Here is a 25,341-nt window from a genome sequence, read left to right on the forward strand (position 1 = left end):
AACAGAAAGAAGTTTGGCAGAATGCTTCTGCGTAGTTTTTATTTGAAGATATTCCTTTTTCCACTATAGGCCTCTTAGCCCTGCAAATGTCCGCTTGCAGTTTCTACAGAAAGAGAGTTTCAGAACTTCTCAATCAAAAGTTACGTTCAACTCTGTTAGTTGAATGCACACAACACAAAGAAGTTTGGTAGAATGCTTCTGTGTAGTTTCTATTTGAAGATATTCCTTTTTCCACTATAGGTCCCTTAGGTCTCCGAATGTCCGCTTCCAGTTTCCACAGAAAGTGTGTCTCAAAGCTCCTCAATCAAAAGTAAGGTTCAACTCTTCTAGATGAATGCACATAAGAGAAAGAAGTTTCACAGAATGCTTCTGTGTAGTTTTTATTTGAAGATATATATTTTTCCTCTATAGGTCCCTTAATGCTCCAAATGTCCGCTTCCACTTTCTACAGAAAGTGTGTTTCAAAGCTCCTCAATCAAAAGTAAAGTTCAACTCTGCTAGTTGAATGCACAGAGCAGAAAGTAATTTGGCAGAATGCTTCTGTATAGTTTTTATTTGAAGATATTACTTTTTCCACTATAGGCCCCTTAGCGCTCCGAATGTCCACTTGCATTTTCTATAGAAAGAGAGTTACAGAACTTCTCAATCAAAAGTAACGTTCAACTCTGTCAGATGAATGCACAGAACAGCAGGAGGTTTTGCAGAATACTTCTGTGTAGTTTTTATTTGAAGATATTCCTTTTTCCACTATAGGCCCCTTAGTGCTCCCGATGTCAGCTTCCAGTTTCTACAGAAAGTATGTTTCAAAGCTCTTCCATCAACAGTAAGTTTCAGCTCTTCTAGATGAATGCACAGAACAGAGAGAAGTTTGGCAGAATGCTTCTGTGTAGTTTTTATTTGAAGATGTACCTTTTTTCCACTATAGGTCCGTTATTGCTCCAAATGTCCGCTTATAGTTTCTACAGAAAGTGTGTTTCAAAACTCCTCAATCAAAAGTCAGGTTCAACTCTGCTAGTGGAATGCACAGAACAGAAAGAAGTTTGGCAGAATGCTTCTGCGTAGTTTTTATTTGAAGATACTCCTTTTTCCACTATAGGCCCCTTAGCGCTGCAAATGTCCGCTTGCAGTTTCTACAGAAAGAGAGTTTCAGAACTTCTCAATCAAAAGTTACGTTCAACTCTGTTAGTTGAATGCACACAACACAAAGAAGTTTGGCAGAATGTTTCTGTGTAGTTTTTATTTGAAGATATTCCTTTTTCCACTATAGGCCCTTTAGCGATCGGAATGTCCGCTTCCAGTTTCTACAGAAAGTGTGTTTCAAACTCCTCAATCAAAAGTACATTTCAACTCTGCTAGATGAATGCACACAACAGAAAGAAGTTTGGCAGAATACTTTTGTGTAGTTTTTATTTCAAGATATTCTTTTTTCAACTATAGGTCCCTTATTGCTCTGAATGTCTGCTTCCAGTTTCTACAGAAAGTGTGTTTCAAAACTCCTCAATCAAAAGTAAGTTTCAACTCTGCTAGCTGAATGCACAGAACAGAAAGAAGTTTGGCAGAATGCTTGTGTGTAGGTTTTATTTGAAGATATTCCTTTTTCCACTATAGGCTTCTTAGCGCTACGAATGTCCACTTCCAGTTTCTACAGAAAGTGTGTTTCAGACTCCTCAATCAAAACTATGGTTCAACTCTGCTAGTTGAATGCACAGAACAGAAAGAAGTTTGGCAGAATGCTTCTTTGTAGTTTTATTTGAAGATATTCCTTTTTCCACTGTAGGCCCCGTAGCACTGCGAATGTCCGCTTGCATTTTCTACAGAAATAGAGTTTCAGAACTACTCCATCAAAAGTAATGTTCAACTCTGCTAGTTGAATGCACAGAATAGAAAGAAGTTTGGAAGAATGCTTCTGTGCAGTTTTTATTTCAAGATATTCATTTTCCACTATGGGCGCCTTAGTGCTGAGAATGTCCGCTTGCTGTTTTTACAGAAAGGGAGTTTCAGAACTTCTCAATCAAAAGTAACGTTCAACTCTGTTAGTTGAATGCGCAGAACAGAAAGAGGTTTTGCAGAATACTTCTGTGTAGTTTCTATTTGAAGATATTCCTTTTTCCACTATAGGTCCCTTAGGTCTCCGAATGTCCGCTTCCAGTTTCTACAGAAAGTGTGTCTCAAAGCTCCTCAATCAAAAGTAAGGTTCAACTCTTCTAGATGAATGCACATAAGAGAAAGAAGTTTCACAGAATGCTTCTGTGTAGTTTTTATTTGAAGATATATATTTTTCCTCTATAGGTCCCTTACTGCTCCAAATGTCCACTTCCACTTTCTACAGAAAGTGTGTTTCAAAGCTCCTCAATCAAAAGTAAACTTCAACTCTGCTAGTTGAATGCACAGAGCAGAAAGTAATTTGGCAGAATGCTTCTGTACAGTTTTTATTTGAAGATATTACTTTGTCCACTATAGGCCCCTTAGCGCTCCGAATGTCCACTTGCATTTTCTATAGAAAGAGATTTACAGAACTTCTCAATCAAAAGTAACGTTAAACTCTGTCAGATGAATGCACAGAACAGAAGGAGGTTTTGCAGAATAATTCTGTGTAGTTTTTAATTGAAGATATTCCTTTTTCCACTATAGGCTCCTTAGTGCTCCGCATGTCAGCTTCCAGTTTCTACAGAAAGTATGTTTCAAAGCTCTTCCATCAACAGTAAGTTTCAACTCTTCTAGATGAATGCACAGAACAGAAAGGTGTTTGGCAGAATGCTTCTGTGTAATTTTTATTTGAAGATGTACCTTTTTTCCACTATAGGTCCGTTATTGCTCCAAATGTCCGCTTATAGTTTCTACACAAAGTGTGTTTCAAAACTCCTCAATCAAAAGTCAGGTTCAACTCTGCTAGTGGAATGCACAGAACAGAAAGAAGTTTGGCAGAATGCTTCTGCGTAGTTTTTATTTGAAGATATTCCTTTTTCCACTATAGGCCCCTTAGCGCTGCAAATGTCCGCTTGCAGTTTCTACAGAAAGAGAGTTTCAGAACTTCTCAATCAAAAGTTACGTTCAACTCTGTTAGTTGAATGCACACAACACAATGAAGTTTGGCAGAATGCTTCTGTGTAGTTTTTATTTGAAGATATTCCTTTTTCCACTATAGGCCCTTTAGCGATCTGAATGTCCGCTTCCAGTTTCTACAGAAAGTGTGTTTCAAACTCCTCAATCAAAAGTACATTTCAACTCTGCTAGATGAATGCACACAACAGAAAGAAGTTTGGCAGAATACTTCTGTGTAGTTTTTATTTCAAGATATTCCTTTTTCAACTATAGGTCCCTTATTGCTCCGAATGTCTGCTTCCAGTTTCTACAGAAAGTGTGTTTCAAAACTCCTCAATCAAAAGTAAGTTTCAACACTGCTAGCTGAATGCACAGAACAGAAAGAAGTTTGGCAGAATGCTTGTGTGTAGGTTTTATTTGAAGATATTCCTTTTTCCACTATAGGCTTCTTAGCGCTACGAATGTCCACTTCCAGTTTCTACAGAAAGTGTGTTTCAGACTCCTCAATCAAAACTATGGTTCAACTCTGCTAGTTGAATGCACAGAACAGAAAGAAGTTTGGCAGAATGCTTCTTTGTAGTTTTATTTGAAGATATTCCTTTTTCCACTGTAGGCCCCGTAGCACTCCAAATGTCCGCTTGCATTTTCTACATAAATAGAGTTTCAGAACTACTCCATCAAAAGTAATGTTCAACTCTGCTAGTTGAATGCACAGAATAGAAAGAAGTTTGGAAGAATGCTTCCGTGCAGTTTTTATTTCAAGATATTCATTTTCCACTATGGGCGCCTTAGTGCTGAGAATGTCCGCTTGCAGTTTCTACAGCAAGGGAGTTTCAGAACTTCTCAATCAAAAGTAACGTTCAACTCTGTTAGTTGAATGCGCAGAACAGAAAGAGGTTTTGCAGAATACTTCTGTGTAGTTTCTATTTGAAGATATTCCTTTTTCCACTATAGGTCCCTTAGGTCTCCGAATGTCCGCTTCCAGTTTCTACAGAAAGTGTGTCTCAAAGCTCCTCAATCAAAAGTAAGGTTCAACTCTTCTAGATGATTGCACATAAGAGAAAGAAGTTTCACAGAATGCTTCTGTGTAGTTTTTATTTGAAGATATATATTTTTCCTCTATAGGTCCCTTACTGCTCCAAATGTCCACTTCCACTTTCTACAGAAAGTGTGTTTCAAAGCTCCTCAATCAAAAGTAAAGTTCAACTCTGCTAGTTGAATGCACAGAGCAGAAAGTAATTTGGCAGAATGCTTCTGTATAATTTTTATTTGAAGATATTACTTTTTCCACTATAGGCCCCTTAGCGCTCCGAATGTCCACTTGCATTTTCTATAGAAAGAGATTTACAGAACTTCTCAATCAAAAGTAACGTTAAACTCTGTCAGATGAATGCACAGAACAGAAGGAGGTTTTGCAGAATACTTCTGTGTAGTTTTTAATTGAAGATATTCCTTTTTCCACTATAGGCCCCTTAGTGCTCCGCATGTCAGCTTCCAGTTTCTACAGAAAGTATGTTTCAAAGCTCTTCCATCAACAGTAAGTTTCAACTCTTCTAGATGAATGCACAGAACAGAAAGGAGTTTTGCAGAATGCTTCTGTGTAATTTTTATTTGAAGATGTACCTTTTTTCCACTATAGGTCCGTTATTGCTCCAAATGTCCGCTTATAGTTTCTACACAAAGTGTGTTTCAAAACTCCTCAATCAAAAGTCAGGTTCAACTCTGCTAGTGGAATGCACAGAACAGAAAGAAGTTTGGCAGAATGCTTCTGCGTAGTTTTTATTTGAAGATATTCCTTTTTCCACTATAGGCCCCTTAGCGCTGCAAATGTCCGCTTGCAGTTTCTACAGAAAGAGAGTTTCAGAACTTCTCAATCAAAAGTTACGTTCAACTCTGTTAGTTGAATGCACACAACACAAAGAAGTTTGGCAGAATGCTTCTGTGTAGTTTTTATTTGAAGATATTCCTTTTTCCACTATAGGCCCTTTAGCGATCTGAATGTCCGCTTCCAGTTTCTACAGAAAGTGTGTTTCAAACTCCTCAATCAAAAGTACATTTCAACTCTGCTAGATGAATGCACACAACAGAAAGAAGTTTGGCAGAATACTTCTGTGTAGTTTTTATTTCAAGATATTCCTTTTTCAACTATAGGTCCCTTATTGCTCCGAATGTCTGCTTCCAGTTTCTACAGAAAGTGTGTTTCAAAACTCCTCAATCAAAAGTAAGTTTCAACTCTGCTAGCTGAATGCACAGAACAGAAAGAAGTTTGGCAGAATGCTTCTGTGTAGGTTTTATTTGAAGATATTCCTTTTTCCACTATAGGCTTCTTAGCGCTACGAATGTCCACTTCCAGTTTCTACAGAAAGTGTGTTTCAGACTCCTCAATCAAAACTATGGTTCAACTCTGCTAGTTGAATGCACAGAACAGAAAGAAGTTTGGCAGAATGCTTCTTTGTAGTTTTATTTGAAGATATTCCTTTTTCCACTCTAGGCCCCGCAGCACTCCGAATGTCCGCTTGCATTTTCTACAGAAATAGAGTTTCAGAACTACTCCATCAAAAGTAATGTTCAACTCTGCTAGTTGAATGCACAGAATAGAAAGAAGTTTGGAAGAATGCTTCTGTGCAGTTTTTATTTCAAGATATTCATTTTCCACTAGGGTCGCCTTAGTGCTGAGAATGTCCCCCTGCAGTTTCTACAGAAAGGGAGTTTCAGAACTTCTCAATCAAAAGTAACGTTCAACTCTGTTAGTTGAATGCACAGAACAGAAAGAGGTTTTGCAGAATACTTCTGTGTAGTTTCTATTTGAAGATATTCCTTTTTCCACTATAGGTCCCTTAGGTCTCCGAATGTCCGTTTCCAGTTTCTACAGAAAGTGTGTCTCAAAGCTCCTCAATCAAAAGTAAGGTTCAACTCTTTTAGATGAATGCACATAAGAGAAAGAAGTTTCACAGAATGCTTCTATGTAGTTTTTATTTGAAGATATTCCTTTTTCCACTATAGGTCCCTTACTGCTCCAAATGTCCGCTTCCACTTTCTACAGAAAGTGTGTTTCAAAGCTCCTCAATCAAAAGTAAAGTTCAACTCTGCTAGTTGAATGCACAGAGCAGAAAGTAATTTGGCCGAATGCTTCTGTATAGTTTTTATGTGAAGATATTACTTTTTCCACTATAGGCCCCTTAGCGCTCCGAATGTCCACTTGCATTTTCTATAGAAAGAGAGTTACAGAACTTCTCAATCAAAAGTAACGTTCAACTCTGTCAGATGAATGGACAGAACAGAAGGAGGTTTTGCAGAATACTTCTGTTTAGTTTTTATTTGAAGATATTCCTTTTTCCACTATAGGCCCCTTAGTGCTCCGGATGTCACCTTCCAGTTTCTACAGAAAGAATGTTTCAAAGCTCTTCCATCAACAGTAAGTTTCAACTCTTCTAGATGAATGCACAGAACAGAGAGAAGTTTGGCAGAATGCTTCTGTGTAGTTTTTATTTGAAGATGTACCTTTTTTCCACTATAGGTCCGTTATTGCTCCAAATGTCCGCTTATAGTTTCTACAGAAAGTGTGTTTCAAAACTCCTCAATCAAAAGTCAGGTTCAACTCTGCTAGTGGAATGCACAGAACAGAAAGAAGTTTGGCAGAATGCTTCTGCGTAGTTTTTATTTGAAGATACTCCTTTTTCCACTATAGGCCCCTTAGCGCTGCAAATGTCCGCTTGCAGTTTCTACAGAAAGAGAGTTTCAGAACTTCTCAATCAAAAGTTACGTTCAACACTGTTAGTTGAATGCACACAACACAAAGAAGTTTGGCAGAATGCTTCTGTGTAGTTTTTATTTGAAGATATTCCTTTTTGCACTATAGGCCCTTTAGCGATCTGAATGTCCGCTTCCAGTTTCTACAGAAAGTGTGTTTCAAACTCCTCAATCAAAAGTACATTTCAACTCTGCTAGATGAATGCACACAACAGAAAGAAGTTTGGCAGAATACTTCTGTGTAGTTTTTATTTCAAGATATTCCTTTTTCAACTATAGGTCCGTTATTGCTCCGAATGTCTGCTTCCAGTTTCTACAGAAAGTGTGTTTCAAAACTCCTCAATCAAAAGTAAGTTTCAACTCTGCTAGCTGAATGCACAGAACAGAAAGAAGTTTGGCAGAATGCTTCTGTGTAGGTTTTATTTGAAGATATTCCTTTTTCCCCTATAGGCTTCTTAGTGCTACGAATGTCCACTTCCAGTTTCTACAGAAAGTGTGTTTCAGACTCCTCAATCAAAACTATGGTTCAACTCTGCTAGTTGAATGCACAGAACAGAAAGAAGTTTGGCAGAATGCTTCTTTGTAGTTTTATTTGAAGATATTCCTTTTTCCACTCTAGGCCCCGCAGCACTCCGAATGTCCGCTTGCATTTTCTACAGAAATAGAGTTTCAGAACTACTCCATCAAAAGTAATGTTCAACTCTGCTAGTTGAATGCACAGAATAGAAAGAAGTTTGGAAGAATGCTTCTGTGCAGTTTTTATTTCAAGATATTCATTTTCCACTAGGGTCGCCTTAGTGCTGAGAATGTCCCCCTGCAGTTTCTACAGAAAGGGAGTTTCAGAACTTCTCAATCAAAAGTAACGTTCAACTCTGTTAGTTGAATGCACAGAACAGAAAGAGGTTTTGCAGAATACTTCTGTGTAGTTTCTATTTGAAGATATTCCTTTTTCCACTATAGGTCCCTTAGGTCTCCGAATGTCCGTTTCCAGTTTCTACAGAAAGTGTGTCTCAAAGCTCCTCAATCAAAAGTAAGGTTCAACTCTTTTAGATGAATGCACATAAGAGAAAGAAGTTTCACAGAATGCTTCTATGTAGTTTTTATTTGAAGATATTCCTTTTTCCACTATAGGTCCCTTACTGCTCCAAATGTCCGCTTCCACTTTCTACAGAAAGTGTGTTTCAAAGCTCCTCAATCAAAAGTAAAGTTCAACTCTGCTAGTTGAATGCACAGAGCAGAAAGTAATTTGGCCGAATGCTTCTGTATAGTTTTTATGTGAAGATATTACTTTTTCCACTATAGGCCCCTTAGCGCTCCGAATGTCCACTTGCATTTTCTATAGAAAGAGAGTTACAGAACTTCTCAATCAAAAGTAACGTTCAACTCTGTCAGATGAATGCACAGAAGAGAAGGAGGTTTTGCAGAATACTTCTGTTTAGTTTTTATTTGAAGATATTCCTTTTTCCACTATAGGCCCCTTAGTGCTCCGGATGTCACCTTCCAGTTTCTACAGAAAGAATGTTTCAAAGCTCTTCCATCAACAGTAAGTTTCAACTCTTCTAGATGAATGCACAGAACAGAGAGAAGTTTGGCAGAATGCTTCTGTGTAGTTTTTATTTGAAGATGTACCTTTTTTCCACTATAGGTCCGTTATTGCTCCAAATGTCCGCTTATAGTTTCTACAGAAAGTGTGTTTCAAAACTCCTCAATCAAAAGTCAGGTTCAACTCTGCTAGTGGAATGCACAGAACAGAAAGAAGTTTGGCAGAATGCTTCTGCGTAGTTTTTATTTGAAGATATTCCTTTTTCCACTATAGGCCCCTTAGCGCTGCAAATGTCCACTTGCAGTTTCTACAGAAAGAGAGTTTCAGAACTTCTCAATCAAAAGTTACGTTCAACTCTGTTAGTTGAATACACACAACACAAAGAAGTTTGGCAGAATGCTTCTGTGTAGTTTTTATTTGAAGATATTCCTTTTTCCACTATAGGCCCTTTAGCGATCTGAATGTCCGCTTCCAGTTTCTACAGAAAGTGTGTTTCAAACTCCTCAATCAAAAGTACATTTCAACTCTGCTAGATGAATGCACACAACAGAAAGAAGTTTGGCAGAATACTTCTGTGTAGTTTTTATTTCAAGATATTCCTTTTTCAACTATAGGTCCCTTATTGCTCCGAATGTCTGCTTCCAGTTTCTACAGAAAGTGTGTTTCAAAACTCCTCAATCAAAAGTAAGTTTCAACTCTGCTAGCTGAATGCACAGAACAGAAAGAAGTTTGGCAGAATGCTTTTGTGTAGGTTTTATTTGAAGATATTCCTTTTTCCACTATAGGCTTCTTAGCGCTACGAATGTCCACTTCCAGTTTCTACAGAAAGTGTGTTTCAGACTCCTCAATCAAAACTATGGTTCAACTCTGCTAGTTGAATGCACAGAACAGAAAGAAGTTTGGCAGAATGCTTCTTTGTAGTTTTATTTGAAGATATTCCTTTTTCCACTGTAGGCCCCGTAGCACTCCGAATGTCCGCTTGCATTTTCTACAGAAATAGAGTTTCAGAACTACTCCACCAAAAGTAATGTTCAACTCTGCTAGTTGAATGCACAGAATAGAAAGAAGTTTGGAAGAATGCTTCTGTGCAGTTTTTATTTCAAGATATTCATTTTCCACTATGGGCGCCTTAGTGCTGAGAATGTCCGCTTGCAGTTTCTACAGAAAGGGAGTTTCAGAACTTCTCAATCAAAAGTAACGTTCAACTCTGTTAGTTGAATGCACAGAACAGAAAGAGGTTTTGCAGAATACTTCTGTGTAGTTTCTATTTGAAGATACTCCTTTTTCCACTATAGGTCCCTTAGGTCTCCGAATGTCCGTTTCCAGTTTCTACAGAAAGTGTGTCTCAAAGCTCCTCAATCAAAAGTAAGGTTCAACTCTTCTAGATGAATGCACATAAGAGAAAGAAGTTTCACAGAATGCTTCTGTGTAGTTTTTATTTGAAGATATTCCTTTTTCCACTATAGGTCCCTTACTGCTCCAAATGTCCGCTTCCACTTTCTACAGAAAGTGTGTTTCAAAGCTCCTCAATCAAAAGTAAAGTTCAACTCTGCTAGTTGAATGCACAGAGCAGAAAGTAATTTGGCAGAATGCTTCTGTATAGTTTTTATTTGAAGATATTACTTTTTCCACTATAGGCCCCTTAGCGCTCCGAATGTCCACTTGCATTTTCTATAGAAAGAGAGTTACAGAACTTCTCAATCAAAAGTAACGTTCAACTCTGTCAGATGAATGCACAGAACAGAAGGAGGTTTTGCAGAATACTTCTGTGTAGTTTTTATTTGAAGATATTCCTTTTTCCACTATAGGCCCCTTAGTGCTCCGGATGTCAGCTTCCAGTTTCTACAGAAAGTATGTTTCAAAGCTCTTCCATCAACAGTAAGTTTCAACTCTTCTAGATGAATGCACAGAACAGAGAGAAGTTGGGCAGAATGCTTCTGTGTAGTTTTTATTTGAAGATGTACCTTTTTTCCACTATAGGTCCGTTATTGCTCCAAATGTCCGCTTATAGTTTCTACAGAAAGTGTGTTTCAAAACTCCTCAATCAAAAGTCAGGTTCAACTCTGCTAGTGGAATGCACAGAACAGAAAGAAGTTTGGCAGAATGCTTCTGCGTATTTTTTATTTGAAGATATCCCTTTTTCCACTATAGGCCCCTTAGCGCTGCAAATGTCCGCTTGCAGTTTCTACAGAAAGAGAGTTTCAGAACTTCTCAATCAAAAGTTACGTTCAACTCTGTTAGTTGAATGCACACAACACAAAGAAGTTTGGCAGAATGCTTCTGTGTAGTTTTTATTGGAAGATATTCCTTTTTCCACTAAAGGCCCTTTGGCGATCTGAATGTCCGCTTCCAGTTTCTACAGAAAGTGTGTTTCAAACTCCTCAATCAAAAGTACATTTCAACTCTGCTAGATGAATGCACACAACAGAAAGAAGTTTGGCAGAATACTTCTGTGTAGTTTTTATTTCAAGATATTCCTTTTTCAACTATAGGTCCCTTATTGCTCCGAATGTCTGCTTCCAGTTTCTACAGAAAGTGTGTTTCAAAACTCCTCAATCAAAAGTAAGTTTCAACTCTGCTAGCTGAATGCACAGAACAGAAAGAAGTTTGGCAGAATGCTTCTGTGTAGGTTTTATTTGAAGATATTCCTTTTTCCACTATAGGCTTCTTAGCGCTACGAATGTCCACATCCAGTTTCTACAGAAAGTGTGTTTCAGACTCCTCAATCAAAACTATGATTCAACTCTGCTAGTTGAATGCACAGAACAGAAAGAAGTTTGGCAGAATGCTTCTTTGTAGTTTTATTTGAAGATATTCCTTTTTCCACTGTAGGCCCCGTAGCACTCCGAATGTCCGCTTGCATTTTCTACAGAAATAGAGTTTCAGAACTACTCCATCAAAAGTAATGTTCAACTCTGCTAGTTGAATGCACAGAATAGAAAGAAGTTTGGAAGAATGCTTCTGTGCAGTTTTTATTTCAAGATATTCATTTTCCACTATGGGCGCCTTAGTGCTGAGAATGTCCGCTTGCAGTTTCTACAGAAAGGGAGTTTCAGAACTTCTCAATCAAAAGTAACGTTCAACTCTCTTAGTTGAATGCACACAACAGAAAGAGGTTTTGCAGAATACTTCTGTGTAGTTTCTATTTGAAGATATTCCTTTTTCCACTATAGGTCCCTTAGGTCTCCGAATGTCCGTTTCCAGTTTCTACAGAAAGTGTGTCTCAAAGATCCTCAATCAAAAGTAAGGTTCAACTCTTTTAGATGAATGCACATAAGAGAAATAAGTTTCACAGAATGCTTCTGTGTAGTTTTTATTTGAAGATATACATTTTTCCTCTATAGGTCCCTTACTGCTCCAAATGTCCGCTTCCACTTTCTACAGAAAGTGTGTTTCAAAGCTCCTCAATCAAAAGTAAAGTTCAACTCTGCTAGTTGAATGCACAGAGCAGAAAGTAATTTGGCAGAATGCTTCTGTATAGTTTTTATTTGAAGATATTACTTTTTCCACTGTAGGCCCCTTAGCGCTCCGAATGTCCACTTGCATTTTCTATAGAAAGAGAGTTACAGAACTTCTCAATCAAAAGTAACGTTCAACTCTGTCAGATGAATGCACAGAACAGAAGGAGGTTTTGCAGAATACTTCTGTGTAGTTTTTATTTGAAGATATTCCTTTTTCCACTATAGGCCCCTTAGTGCTCCGGATGTCAGCTTCCAGTTTCTACAGAAAGTATGTTTCAAATCTCTTCCATCAACAGTAAGTTTCAACCCTTCTAGATGAATGCACAGAACAGAGAGAAGTTTGGCAGAATGCTTCTGTGTAGTTTTTATTTGAAGATGTACCTTTTTTCCACTATAGGTCCGTTATTGCTCCAAATGTCCGCTTATAGTTTCTACAGAAAGTGTGTTTCAAAACTCCACAATCAAAAGTCAGGTTCAACTCTGCTAGCGGAATGCACAGAACAGAAAGAAGTTTGGCAGAATGCTTCTGCGTAGTTTTTATTTGAAGATATTCCTTTTTCCACTATAGGCCTCTTAGCCCTGCAAATGTCCGCTTGCAGTTTCTACAGAAAGAGAGTTTCAGAACTTCTCAATCAAAAGTTACGTTCAACTCTGTTAGTTGAATGCACACAACACAAAGAAGTTTGGTAGAATGCTTCTGTGTAGTTTCTATTTGAAGATATTCCTTTTTCCACTATAGGTCCCTTAGGTCTCCGAATGTCCGCTTCCAGTTTCCACAGAAAGTGTGTCTCAAAGCTCCTCAATCAAAAGTAAGGTTCAACTCTTCTAGATGAATGCACATAAGAGAAAGAAGTTTCACAGAATCCTTCTGTGTAGTTTTTATTTGAAGATATATATTTTTCCTCTATAGGTCCCTTAATGCTCCAAATGTCCGCTTCCACTTTCTACAGAAAGTGTTTCAAAGCTCCTCAATCAAAAGTAAAGTTCAACTCTGCTAGTTGAATGCACAGAGCAGAAAGTAATTTGGCAGAATGCTTCTGTATAGTTTTTATTTGAAGATATTACTTTTTCCACTATAGGCCCCTTAGCGCTCCGAATGTCCACTTGCATTTTCTATAGAAAGAGAGTTACAGAACTTCTCAATCAAAAGTAACGTTCAACTCTGTCAGATGAATGCACAGAACAGCAGGAGGTTTTGCAGAATACTTCTGTGTAGTTTTTATTTGAAGATATTCCTTTTTCCACTATAGGCCCCTTAGTGCTCCCGATGTCAGCTTCCAGTTTCTACAGAAAGTATGTTTCAAAGCTCTTCCATCAACAGTAAGTTTCAGCTCTTCTAGATGAATGCACAGAACAGAGAGAAGTTTGGCAGAATGCTTCTGTGTAGTTTTTATTTGAAGATGTACCTTTTTTCCACTATAGGTCCGTTATTGCTCCAAATGTCCGCTTATAGTTTCTACAGAAAGTGTGTTTCAAAACTCCTCAATCAAAAGTCAGGTTCAACTCTGCTAGTGGAATGCACAGAACAGAAAGAAGTTTGGCAGAATGCTTCTGCGTAGTTTTTATTTGAAGATACTCCTTTTTCCACTATAGGCCCCTTAGCGCTGCAAATGTCCGCTTGCAGTTTCTACAGAAAGAGAGTTTCAGAACTTCTCAATCAAAAGTTACGTTCAACTCTGTTAGTTGAATGCACACAACACAAAGAAGTTTGGCAGAATGCTTCTGTGTAGTTTTTATTTGAAGATATTCCTTTTTCCACTATAGGCCCTTTAGCGATCGGAATGTCCGCTTCCAGTTTCTACAGAAAGTGTGTTTCAAACTCCTCAATCAAAAGTACATTTCAACTCTGCTAGATGAATGCACACAACAGAAAGAAGTTTGGCAGAATACTTTTGTGTAGTTTTTATTTCAAGATATTCTTTTTTCAACTATAGGTCCCTTATTGCTCTGAATGTCTGCTTCCAGTTTCTACAGAAAGTGTGTTTCAAAACTCCTCAATCAAAAGTAAGTTTCAACTCTGCTAGCTGAATGCACAGAACAGAAAGAAGTTTGGCAGAATGCTTGTGTGTAGGTTTTATTTGAAGATATTCCTTTTTCCACTATAGGCTTCTTAGCGCTACGAATGTCCACTTCCAGTTTCTACAGAAAGTGTGTTTCAGACTCCTCAATCAAAACTATGGTTCAACTCTGCTAGTTGAATGCACAGAACAGAAAGAAGTTTGGCAGAATGCTTCTTTGTAGTTTTATTTGAAGATATTCCTTTTTCCACTGTAGGCCCCGTAGCACTGCGAATGTCCGCTTGCATTTTCTACAGAAATAGAGTTTCAGAACTACTCCATCAAAAGTAATGTTCAACTCTGCTAGTTGAATGCACAGAATAGAAAGAAGTTTGGAAGAATGCTTCTGTGCAGTTTTTATTTCAAGATATTCATTTTCCACTATGGGCGCCTTAGTGCTGAGAATGTCCGCTTGCTGTTTTTACAGAAAGGGAGTTTCAGAACTTCTCAATCAAAAGTAACGTTCAACTCTGTTAGTTGAATGCGCAGAACAGAAAGAGGTTTTGCAGAATACTTCTGTGTAGTTTCTATTTGAAGATATTCCTTTTTCCACTATAGGTCCCTTAGGTCTCCGAATGTCCGCTTCCAGTTTCTACAGAAAGTGTGTCTCAAAGCTCCTCAATCAAAAGTAAGGTTCAACTCTTCTAGATGAATGCACATAAGAGAAAGAAGTTTCACAGAATGCTTCTGTGTAGTTTTTATTTGAAGATATATATTTTTCCTCTATAGGTCCCTTACTGCTCCAAATGTCCACTTCCACTTTCTACAGAAAGTGTGTTTCAAAGCTCCTCAATCAAAAGTAAAGTTCAACTCTGCTAGTTGAATGCACAGAGCAGAAAGTAATTTGGCAGAATGCTTCTGTACAGTTTTTATTTGAAGATATTACTTTGTCCACTATAGGCCCCTTAGCGCTCCGAATGTCCACTTGCATTTTCTATAGAAAGAGATTTACAGAACTTCTCAATCAAAAGTAACGTTAAACTCTGTCAGATGAATGCACAGAACAGAAGGAGGTTTTGCAGAATAATTCTGTGTAGTTTTTAATTGAAGATATTCCTTTTTCCACTATAGGCTCCTTAGTGCTCCGCATGTCAGCTTCCAGTTTCTACAGAAAGTATGTTTCAAAGCTCTTCCATCAACAGTAAGTTTCAACTCTTCTAGATGAATGCACAGAACAGAAAGGTGTTTGGCAGAATGCTTCTGTGTAATTTTTATTTGAAGATGTACCTTTTTTCCACTATAGGTCCGTTATTGCTCCAAATGTCCGCTTATAGTTTCTACAGAAAGTGTGTTTCAAAACTCCTCAATCAAAAGTCAGGTTCAACTCTGCTAGTGGAATGCACAGAACAGAAAGAAGTTTGGCAGAATGCTTCTGCGTAGTTTTTATTTGAAGATATTCCTTTTTCCACTATAGGCCCCTTAGCGCTGCAAATGTCCGCTTGCAGTTTCTACAGAAAGAGAGTTTCAGAACTTCTCAATCAAAAGTTACGTTCAACTCTGTTAGTTGAATGCACACAACACAATGAAGTTTGGCAGAATGCTTCTGTGTAGTTTTTATTTGAAGATATTCCTTTTTCCACTATAGGCCCTTTAGCGATCTGAATGTCCGCTTCCAGTTTCTACAGAAAGTGTGTTTCAAACTCCTCAATCAAAAGTACATTTCAACTCTGCTAGATGAATGCACACAACAGAAAGAAGTTTGGCAGAATACTTCTGTGTAGTTTTTATTTCAAGATATTCCTTTTTCAACTATAGGTCCCTTATTGCTCCGAATGTCTGCTTCCAGTTTCTACAGAAAGTGTGTTTCAAAACTCCTCAATCAAAAGTAAGTTTCAACACTGCTAGCTGAATGCACAGAACAGAAAGAAGTTTGGCAGAATGCTTGTGTGTAGGTTTTATTTGAAGATATTCCTTTTTCCACTATAGGCTTCTTAGCGCTACGAATGTCCACTTCCAGTTTCTACAGAAAGTGTGTTTCAGACTCCTCAATCAAAACTATGGTTCAACTCTGCTAGTTGAATGCACAGAACAGAAAGAAGTTTGGCAGAATGCTTCTTTGTAGTTTTATTTGAAGATATTCCTTTTTCCACTGTAGGCCCCGTAGCACTCCAAATGTCCGCTTGCATTTTCTACAGAAATAGAGTTTCAGAACTACTCCATCAAAAGTAATGTTCAACTCTGCTAGTTGAATGCACCGAATAGAAAGAAGTTTGGAAGAACGCTTCTGTGCAGTTTTTATTTCAAGATATTCATTTTCCACTACGGGCGCCTTAGTGCTGAGAATGTCCGCTTGCAGTTTCTACAGAAAGGGAGTTTCAGAACTTCTCAATCAAAAGTAACGTTCAACTCTGTTAGTTGAATGCGCAGAACAGAAAGAGGTTTTGCAGAATACTTCTGTGTAGTTTCTATTTGAAGATATTCCTTTTTCCACTATAGGTCCCTTAGGTCTCCGAATGTCCGCTTCCAGTTTCTACAGAAAGTGTGTCTCAAAGCTCCTCAATCAAAAGTAAGGTTCAACTCTTCTAGATGATTGCACATAAGAGAAAGAAGTTTCACAGAATGCTTCTGTGTAGTTTTTATTTGAAGATATATATTTTTCCTCTATAGGTCCCTTACTGCTCCAAATGTCCACTTCCACTTTCTACAGAAAGTGTGTTTCAAAGCTCCTCAATCAAAAGTAAAGTTCAACTCTGCTAGTTGAATGCACAGAGCAGAAAGTAATTTGGCAGAATGCTTCTGTATAATTTTTATTTGAAGATATTACTTTTTCCACTATAGGCCCCTTAGCGCTCCGAATGTCCACTTGCATTTTCTATAGAAAGAGATTTACAGAACTTCTCAATCAAAAGTAACGTTAAACTCTGTCAGATGAATGCACAGAACAGAAGGAGGTTTTGCAGAATACTTCTGTGTAGTTTTTAATTGAAGATATTCCTTTTTCCACTATAGGCCCCTTAGTGCTCCGCATGTCAGCTTCCAGTTTCTACAGAAAGTATGTTTCAAAGCTCTTCCATCAACAGTAAGTTTCAACTCTTCTAGATGAATGCACAGAACAGAAAGGAGTTTTGCAGAATGCTTCTGTGTAATTTTTATTTGAAGATGTACCTTTTTTCCACTATAGGTCCGTTATTGCTCCAAATGTCCGCTTATAGTTTCTACACAAAGTGTGTTTCAAAACTCCTCAATCAAAAGTCAGGTTCAACTCTGCTAGTGGAATGCACAGAACAGAAAGAAGTTTGGCAGAATGCTTCTGCGTAGTTTTTATTTGAAGATATTCCTTTTTCCACTATAGGCCCCTTAGCGCTGCAAATGTCCGCTTGCAGTTTCTACAGAAAGAGAGTTTCAGAACTTCTCAATCAAAAGTTACGTTCAACTCTGTTAGTTGAATGCACACAACACAAAGAAGTTTGGCAGAATGCTTCTGTGTAGTTTTTATTTGAAGATATTCCTTTTTCCACTATAGGCCCTTTAGCGATCTGAATGTCCGCTTCCAGTTTCTACAGAAAGTGTGTTTCAAACTCCTCAATCAAAAGTACATTTCAACTCTGCTAGATGAATGCACACAACAGAAAGAAGTTTGGCAGAATACTTCTGTGTAGTTTTTATTTCAAGATATTCCTTTTTCAACTATAGGTCCCTTATTGCTCCGAATGTCTGCTTCCAGTTTCTACAGAAAGTGTGTTTCAAAACTCCTCAATCAAAAGTAAGTTTCAACTCTGCTAGCTGAATGCACAGAACAGAAAGAAGTTTGGCAGAATGCTTCTGTGTAGGTTTTATTTGAAGATATTCCTTTTTCCACTATAGGCTTCTTAGCGCTACGAATGTCCACTTCCAGTTTCTACAGAAAGTGTGTTTCAGACTCCTCAATCAAAACTATGGTTCAACTCTGCTAGTTGAATGCACAGAACAGAAAGAAGTTTGGCAGAATGCTTCTTTGTAGTTTTATTTGAAGATATTCCTTTTTCCACTGTAGGCCCCGTAGCACTCCAAATGTCCGCTTGCATTTTCTACAGAAATAGAGTTTCAGAACTACTCCATCAAAAGTAATGTTCAACTCTGCTAGTTGAATGCACCGAATAGAAAGAAGTTTGGAAGAATGCTTCTGTGCAGTTTTTATTTCAAGATATTCATTTTCCACTACGGGCGCCTTAGTGCTGAGAATGTCCGCTTGCAGTTTCTACAGAAAGGGAGTTTCAGAACTTCTCAATCAAAAGTAACGTTCAACTCTGTTAGTTGAATGCGCAGAACAGAAAGAGGTTTTGCAGAATACTTCTGTGTAGTTTCTATTTGAAGATATTCCTTTTTCCACTATAGGTCCCTTAGGTCTCCGAATGTCCGCTTCCAGTTTCTACAGAAAGTGTGTCTCAAAGCTCCTCAATCAAAAGTAAGGTTCAACTCTTCTAGATGAATGCACATAAGAGAAAGAAGTTTCACAGAATGCTTCTGTGTAGTTTTTATTTGAAGATATATATTTTTCCTCTATAGGTCCCTTACTGCTCCAAATGTCCACTTCCACTTTCTACAGAAAGTGTGTTTCAAAGCTCCTCAATCAAAAGTAAAGTTCAACTCTGCTAGTTGAATGCACAGAGCAGAAAGTAATTTGGCAGAATGCTTCTGTATAGTTTTTATTTGAAGATATTACTTTGTCCACTATAGGCCCCTTAGCGCTCCGAATGTCCACTTGCATTTTCTATAGAAAGAGATTTACAGAACTTCTCAATCAAAAGTAACGTTAAACTCTGTCAGATGAATGCACAGAACAGAAGGAGGTTTTGCAGAATAATTCTGTGTAGTTTTTAATTGAAGATATTCCTTTTTCCACTATAGGCCCCTTAGTGCTCCGCATGTCAGCTTCCAGTTTCTACAGAAAGTATGTTTCAAAGCTCTTCCATCAACAGTAAGTTTCAACTCTTCTAGATGAATGCACAGAACAGAAAGGAGTTTTGCAGAATGCTTCTGTGTAATTTTTATTTGAAGATGTACCTTTTTTCCACTATAGGTCCGTTATTGCTCCAAATGTCCGCTTATAGTTTCTACACAAAGTGTGTTTCAAAACTCCTCAATCAAAAGTCAGGTTCAACTCTGCTAGTGGAATGCACAGAACAGAAAGAAGTTTGGCAGAATGCTTCTGCGTAGTTTTTATTTGAAGATATTCCTTTTTCCACTATAGGCCCCTTAGCGCTGCAAATGTCCGCTTGCAGTTTCTACAGAAAGAGAGTTTCAGAACTTCTCAATCAAAAGTTACGTTCAACTCTGTTAGTTGAATGCACACAACACACAGAAGTTTGGCAGAATGCTTCTGTGTAGTTTTTATTTGAAGATATTCCTTTTTCCACTATAGGCCCTTTAGCGATCGGAATGTCCGCTTCCAGTTTCTACAGAAAGTGTGTTTCAAACTCCTCAATCAAAAGTACATTTCAACTCTGCTAGATGAATGCACACAACAGAAAGAAGTTTGGCAGAATACTTCTGTGTAGTTTTTATTTCAAGATATTCCTTTTTCAACTATAGGTCCCTTATTGCTCCGAATGTCTGCTTCCAGTTTCTACAGAAAGTGTGTTTCAAAACTCCTCAATCAAAAGTAAGTTTCAACTCTGCTAGCTGAATGCACAGAACAGAAAGAAGTTTGGCAGAATGCTTCTGTGTAGGTTTTATTTGAAGATATTCCTTTTTCCACTATAGGCTTCTTAGCGCTACGAATGTCCACTTCCAGTTTCTACAGAAAGTGTGTTTCAGACTCCTCAATCAAAACTATGGTTCAACTCTGCTAATTGAATGCACAGAACCGAAAGAAGTTTGGCAGAATGCTTCTTTGTAGTTTTATTTGAAGATATTCCTTTTTCCACTGTAAGCCCCGTAGCACTCCGAATATCCGCTTGCATTTTCTACAGCAATAGATTTTCAGAACTACTCCATCAAAAGTAATGTTCAACTCTGCTAGTTGAATGCACAGAATAGAAAGAAGTTTGGAAGAATGCTTCTGTGCAGTTTTTATTTCAAGATATTCATTTTCCACTATGGGCGCCTTAGTGCTGAGAATGTCCGCTTGCAGTTTCTACAGAAAGGGAGTTTCAGAACTTCTCAATCAAAAGTAACGTTCAACTCTGTTAGTTGAATGCGCAGAACAGAAAGAGGTTTTGCAGAATACTAATATGTAGTTTCTATTTGAAGATATTCCTTTTTCCACTATAGGTCCCTTAGGTCTCCGAATGTCCGTTTCCAGTTTCCACAGAAAGTGTGTCTCAAAGCTCCTCAATCAAAAGTAAGTTTCAACTCTTCTAGATGAATGCACATAAGAGAAAGAAGTTTCACAGAATGCTTCTGTGTAGTTTTTATTTGAAGATATACATTTTTCCTCTATAGGTCCCTTACTGCTCCAAATGTCTGCTTCTGCTTTCTACAGAAAGTGTGTTTCAAAGCTCCTCAATCAAAAGTAAAGTTCAACTCTGCTAGTTGAATGCACAGAGCAGAAAGTAATTTGGCAGAATGCTTCTGTATAGTTTTTATTTGAAGATATTACTTTTTCCACTATAGGCCCCTTAGCGCTCCGAATGTCCACTTGCATTTTCTATAGAAAGAGAGTTACAGAACTTCTCAATCAAAAGTAAGGTTCAACTCTGTCAGATGAATGCACAGAACAGAAGGAGGTTTTGCAGAATACTTCTGTGTAGTTTTTATTTGAAGGTATTCTTTTTCCACTATAGGCCCCTTAGTGCTCCGGATGTCAGCTTCCAGTTTCTACAGAAACTATGTTTCAAAGCTCTTCCATCAACAGTAAGTTTCAACTCTTCTAGATGAATGCACAGAACAGAAAGAAGTTTGGCAGAATGCTTCTGTGTAGTTTTTATTTGAAGATGTACCTTTTTTCCACTATAGGTCCGTTATTGCTCCAAATGTCCGCTTATAGTTTCTACAGAAAGTGTGTTTCAAAACTCCTCAATCAAAAGTCAGGTTCAACTCTGCTAGTGGAATGCACAGAACAGAAAGAAGTTTGGCAGAATGCTTCTGCGTAGTTTTTATTTGAAGATATTCCTTTTTCCACTATAGGCCCCTTAGCGCTGCAAATGTCCGCTTGCAGTTTCTACAGAAAGAGAGTTTCAGAACTTCTCAATCAAAAGTTACGTTCAACTCTGTTAGTTGAATGCACACAACACAAAGAAGTTTGGCAGAATGCTTCTGTGTAGTTTTTATTGGAAGATATTCCTTTTTCCTCTATAGGCCTTTAGCGATATGAATGTCCGCTTACAGATTCTACAGAAAGTGTGTTTCAAACTCCTCAATCAAAAGTACATTTCAACTCTGCTAGATGAATGCACACAACAGAAAGAAGTTTGGCAGAATACTTCTGTGTAGTTTTTATTTCAAGATATTCCTTTTTCAACTATAGGTCCCTTATTGCTCCGAATGTCTGCTTCCAGTTTCTACAGAAAGTGTGTTTCAAAACTCCTCAATCAAAAGTAAGTTTCAACTCTGCTAGCTGAATGCACAGAACAGAAAGAAGTTTGGCAGAATGCTTCTGTGTAGGTTTTATTTGAAGATATTCCTTTTTCCACTATAGGCTTCTTAGCGCTACGAATGTCCACTTCCAGTTTCTACAGAAAGTGTGTTTCAGACTCCTCAATCAAATCTATGGTTCAACTCTGCTAGTTGAATGCACAGAACAGAAAGAAGTTTGGCAGAATGCTTCTTTGTAGTTTTATTTGAAGATATTCCTTTTTCCACTGTAGGCCCCGTAGCACTCCGAATGTCCGCTTGCATTTTCTACAGAAATAGAGTTTCAGAACTACTCCATCAAAAGTAATGTTCAACTCTGCTAGTTGAATGCACAGAATAGAAAGAAGTTTGGAGGAATGCTTCTGTGCAGTTTTTATTTCAAGATATTCATTTTCCACTATGGGCGCCTTAGTGCTGAGAATGTCCGCTTGCAGTTTCTACAGAAAGGGAGTTTCAGAACTTCTCAATCAAAAGTAACGTTCAACTCTGTTAGTTGAATGCACAGAACAGAAAGAGGTTTTGCAGAATACTTCTGTGTAGTTTCTATTTGAAGATATTCCTTTTTCCACTATAGGTCCCTTAGGTCTCTGAATGTCCGTTTCCAGTTTCTACAGAAAGTGTGTCTCAAAGCTCCTCAATCAAAAGTAAGGTTCAACTCTTCTAGATGAATGCACATAAGAGAAAGAAGTTTCACAGAATGCTTCTGTGTAGTTTTTATTTGAAGATATACATTTGTCCTCTATAGGTCCCTTACTGCTCCAAATGTCCGCTTCCACTTTCTACAGAAAGTGTGTTTCAAAGCTCCTCAATCAAAAGTAAAGTTCAACTCTGCTAGTTGAATGCACAGAGCAGAAAGTAATTTGGCAGAATGCTTCTGTATAGTTTTTATTTGAAGATATTACTTTTTCCACTGTAGGCCCCTTAGCGCTCCGAATGTCCACTTGCATTTTCTATAGAAAGTGAGTTACAGAACTTCTCAATCAAAAGTAACGTTCAACTCTGTCAGATGAATGCACAGAACTGAAGGAGGTTTTGCAGAATACTTCTGTGTAGTTTTTATTTGAAGATATTCCTTTTTCCACTATAGGCCCCTTTAGTGCTCCGGATGTCAGCTTCCAGTTTCTACAGAAAGTATGTTTCAAAGCTCTTCCATCAACAGTAAGTTTCAACTCTTCTAGATGAATGCACAGAACAGAAAGAAGTTTGGCAGAATGCTTCTGTGTAGTTTTTATTTGAAGATGTACCTTTTTTCCACTAGAGGTCCGTTATTGCTCCAAATGTCCGCTTATAGTTTCTACAGAAAGTGTGTTTCAAAACTCCTCAATCAAAAGTCAGGTTCAACTCTGCTAGTGGAATGCACAGAACAGAAAGAAGTTTGGCAGAATGCTTCTGCGTAGTTTTTATTTGAAGTTATTCCTTTTTCCACTATAGGCCCCTTAGCGCTGCAAATGTCCGCTTGCAGTTTCTACAGAAAGAGAGTTTCAGAACTTCTCAATCAAAAGTTACGTTCAACTCTGTTAGTTGAATGCACACAAAACAAAGAAGTTTGGCAGAATGCTTCTGTGTAGTTTTTATTTGAAGATATTCCTTTTTCCACTATAGGCCATTTAGCGATCTGAATGTCCGCTTCCAGATTCTACAGAAAGTGTGTTTCAAACTCCTCAATCAAAAGTACATTTCAACTCTGCTAGATGAATGCACACAACAGAAAGAAGTTTGGCAGAATACTTCTGTGTAGTTTTTATTTCAAGATATTCCTTTTTCAACTATAGGTCCCTTATTGCTCCGAATGTCTGCTTCCAGTTTCTACAGAAAGTGTGTTTCAAAACTCCTCAATCAAAAGTAAATTTCAACTCTGCTAGCTGAATGCACAGAACAGAAAGAAGTTTGGCAGAATGCTTCTGTGTAGGTTTTATTTGAAGATATTCCTTTTTCCACTATAGGCTTCTTAGCGCTACGAATGTCCACTTCCAGTTTCTACAGAAAGTGTGTTTCAGACTCCTCAATCAAAACTATGGTTCAACTCTGCTAGTTGAATGCACAGAACCGAAAGAAGTTTGGCAGAATGCTTCTTTGTTGTTTTATTTGAAGATATTCCTTTTTCCACTGTACGCCCCGTAGCACTCCGAATGTCCGCTTGCATTTTCTACAGAAATAGAGTTTCAGAACTACTCCATCAAAAGTAATGTTCAATTCTGCTAGTTGAATGCACAGAATAGAAAGAAGTTTGGAAGAATGCTTCTGTGCAGTTTTTATTTCAAGATATTCATTTTCCACTATGGGCGCCTTAGTGCTGAGAATGTCCGCTTGCAGTTTCTACAGAAAGGGAGTTTCAGAACTTCTCAATCAAAAGTAACGTTCAACTCTGTTAGTTGAATGCACAGAACAGAAAGAGGTTTTCCAGAATACTTCTGTGTAGTTTCTATTTGAAGATATTCCTTTTTCCACTATAGGTCCCTTAGGTCTCCGAATGTCCGTTTCCAGTTTCCACAGAAAGTGTGTCTCAAAGCTCCTCAATCAAAAGTAAGGTTCAACTCTTCCAGATGAATGCACATAAGAGAAAGAAGTTTCACAGAATGCTTCTGTGTAGTTTTTATTTGAAGTTATACATTTTTCCTCTATAGGTCCCTTACTGCTCCAAATGTCCGCTTCCACTTTCTACAGAAAGTGTGTTTCAAAGCTCCTCAATCAAAAGTAAAGTTCAACTCTGCTAGTTGAATGCACAGAGCAGAAAGTAATTTGGCAGAATGCTTCTGTATAGTTTTTATTTGAAGATATTACTTTTTCCACTATAGGCCCCTTAGCGCTCCGAATGTCCACTTGCATTTTCTATAGAAAGAGAGTTACAGAACTTCTCAAACAAAAGTAACGTTCAACTCTGTCAGATGAATGCACAGAACAGAAGGAGGTATTGCAGAATACTTCTGTGTAGTTTTTATTTGAAGATATTCCTTTTTCCACTATAGGCCCCTTAGTGCTCCGGATGTCAGCTTCCAGTTTCTACAGAAAGTATGTTTCAAAGCTCTTCCATCAACAGTAAGTTTCAACTCTTCTAGATGAATGCACAGAACAGAGAGAAGTTTGGCAGAATGCTTCTGTGTAGTTTTTATTTGAAGATGTACCTTTTTTCCACTATAGGTCCGTTATTGCTCCAAATGTCCGCTTATAGTTTCTACAGAAAGTGTGTTTCAAAACTCCTCAATCAAAAGTCAGGTTCAACTCTGCTAGTGGAATGCACAGAACAGAAAGAAGTTTGGCAGAATGCTTCTGCGTAGTTTTTATTTGAAGATACTCCTTTTTCCACTATAGGCCCCTTAGCGCTGCAAATGTCCGCTTGCAGTTTCTACAGAAAGAGAGTTTCAGAACTTCTCAATCAAAAGTTACGTTCAACTCTGTTAGTTGAATGCACACAACACAAAGAAGTTTGGCAGAATGCTTCTGTGTAGTTTTTATTTGAAGATATTCCTTTTTCCACTATAGGCCCTTTAGCGATCTGAATGTCCGCTTCCAGTTTCTACAGAAAGTGTGTTTCAAACTCCTCAATCAAAAGTACATTTCAACTCTGCTAAATGAATGCGCACAACAGAAAGAAGTTTGGCAGAATACTTCTGTGTAGTTTTTATTTCAAGATATTCCTTTTTCAACTATAGGTCCCTTATTGCTCCGAATATCTGCTTCCAGTTTCTACAGAAAGTGTGTTTCAAAACTCCTCAATCAAAAGTAAGTTTCAACTCTGCTAGCTGAATGCACAGAACAGAAAGAAGTTTGGCAGAATGCTTCTGTGTAGGTTTTATTTGAAGATATTCCTTTTTCCACTATAGGCTTCTTAGCGCTACGAATGTCCACTTCCAGTTTCTACAGAAAGTGTGTTTCAGACTCCTCAATCAAAACTATGGTTCAACTCTGCTAGTTGAATGCACAGAACAGAAAGAAGTTTGGCAGAATGCTTCTTTGTAGTTTTATTTGAAGATATTCCTTTTTCCACTGTAGGCCC

The sequence above is a fragment of the Symphalangus syndactylus genome, chromosome 17, assembly GCF_028878055.3.
Source record: "Symphalangus syndactylus isolate Jambi chromosome 17, NHGRI_mSymSyn1-v2.1_pri, whole genome shotgun sequence".
Lineage (NCBI taxonomy): Eukaryota > Metazoa > Chordata > Mammalia > Primates > Hylobatidae > Symphalangus > Symphalangus syndactylus.